This window comes from Benincasa hispida, chromosome 10, assembly GCF_027475165.1.
Source record: "Benincasa hispida cultivar pf3 chromosome 10, pf3_genome.v1.1, whole genome shotgun sequence".
Classification (NCBI taxonomy): Eukaryota; Viridiplantae; Streptophyta; class Magnoliopsida; order Cucurbitales; family Cucurbitaceae; genus Benincasa; species Benincasa hispida.
In genome coordinates, this window is record NC_143487.1 from 51207177 (window position 1) to 51209532 (window position 2356).

General features: G+C 34.8%; 1 pseudogene; it reads right to left on the minus strand.

Annotated features, from left to right (window-relative positions):
* Positions 1 to 330: 330 nt before the first annotated feature.
* LOC120089131 (SEC12-like protein 1) lies at positions 331 to 2059 on the minus strand (annotated as a pseudogene).
* Between the last annotated feature and the right edge of the window lie 297 nt (positions 2060 to 2356).

Consider the following 2356-nt stretch of genomic DNA (forward strand, 5'->3'; position numbering starts at 1 on the left):
AATTCATATTCAACTAACCGTGTTTATTGGGAATATGTATAAATGGTACATTCAAGGAAAAATTCTTGTAGTGAATATGTTGGATCTAGAGTTCCCCAAGAAAAAGCATAAAGAGGTTGTGATACCAAATCTTTACTCCTTTGTTGCACCTGCAAAACAAGAAAACTCAATAGTTGAATAAATGAGAGAATCTTATTTTTCAAGATCTTGAAGAAGAGAAGCTTGGTTACCTAGATATGAGATACGAAGACGATGGAAAATTTTCGGCAGCATAGACGTATTTCAGAGTGATTTTGAAAATGACAAAATTGATTAAGCACTCTTATTAGTTCACCTTTCACTGGGGAAAAACTCGAGAGTTTTTATGAATGTACCCAGATGTAGCCTTTTACTCATATGACTAACCTCCATTTTCTTTACTTCAGCCACACATACGTCCCCATCCTTGCTTCCTCTAGAATGAAAATTTATCACACTTAGAAAGAACATTGTTATCGTAAAACACATTGAAATGCGCAACAAAAACGTAAAATTAGAAACTTGGTATACAGAAAAGACAGAAGAGAAAGACTATTGAACTGTTTCAAATGATCTTGCTAACTTGGTGCCACTGATATCATCAAACTTGAGGTAGACACTTGGTATACAGAAAAGACAGAAAAAAAAGACTATTGAACTGTTTCAAATTATCTTGCTAATTTGTTGCCACTGATATCATCGTACTTGAGGTATTAGGCAGTAATTTATTGATTGTTCTAACATAAATTACAGAATCATGATTAAAAATAGACAATAATAATCAATTTGATAATGAGATGGACGTACAAAGCCAAATATTTTCCATCTCGACTGATGTACATTATGCAAGTAGGCTTTCTCAACAACCTCTTATACTCAGTTCTTTTCCAATTACTGATGTCCCAAACGGCGGTGACAACCTTCTCACCTGTTCCAAGAATACAACGAGCCATTCAATTGGATTATTGAAGCTTGATAATATGAGTTTTGAAAAGAGTCATACCTTTTCGGATGGTACAAAATAAAAATGGTTTAGTCTCATCCTTAGGAAATCGATAGAGCTCAATTTTTTCATCCTGAACAATCCAAATAAACATGTTACTAATTATGAGGAAAATGCAATAAACACAAAATAACATGTAAAAATATCTACCATACCGCACTCCAAGTCAAAGTAGTTATAGGAACACCATCGTCAGTCTTCCAAACTCTTGCTGATCCATCATTGGAAGTAGAAGCCAAGAACTCTTAGTCTAGGCTGGAACAAGATTAAACTAAGCGTTTAAGTCATTAATCCGAGAGAGAAAAGAAAAGCCAACAAATACTTGCAAAATTTTCATCCACCATAATCAGAGTCACAAATAACAAATTTAATTGATGTTTTATGGGTTATTTATGTAGTTCTGCTAGCAATAGGAGAATGTCAAATGGTCTACACAACATTCCATGCCATCATGCTTTATGCATAGATCTGAAGATGTTATGAACACTTTCCTAACAACAATTTCAAAAGATCAAGATAAGAACTGTGTTCATGAAGCAACCCATTAAATATGAACACACAAATTTTATTGTACGAAAAGATGTCCTAATAGCAATATTTGTATAGATACTGTGTGAGGAAATAAACAAACAGACATGTTGCCATACGTTAAGAATACACCAGCAATAGACAACTTCATGGCTCACCTAAAGTTCATATCCCTTACAGATTTATGCGCACTTGGTTCATCTAAAATGGGGCGCAAGCTTGGCCACTCCAAGATTCTGAGATGTCCATTCTGTAGGTAATTTGATGTCAAAATAAATCCACCGTGTTTTTTAGAAAGACAAGAATAAAAAAGAACTATGAATTCCATGAACTAGATAATAGATTTGTCCTTACCACCCCACCAGTAGCAAGTTTAGAACCATCAACACTGAAAATGAGGCAAGTCTGAGGACCAACATCTTTCAGTGGAGGCAATTCTTTTATCAACAGCTTCACGTTTAATTCTTGACCACATAGCTCAAATAATCTACAAGATGAACCAGGAGAGCATTAAATCTTCAAATCTTCAAATTTTATCACAGAAACTGCCAGTTATAAATTTATAAAGATATTACGAGAAAAGGAATTTCCAGAGCATCAGGCAAACATCCACTCACTCAAACTGCAGGGGGAAAAAATCTACTAGATCTACTGCTGCCCATGATCAAAAATTCGTCGAAGAAATTAAACGGAATCGAAAGGGGAAAGGGGCGTAAAATTTAATACCGTCTCGTCGGAAACCAGACAAAGGCAAATTAATCATTAGAGATGAAAATGGAAGGAAGAAGAACGAGTTTCAACTTCCAT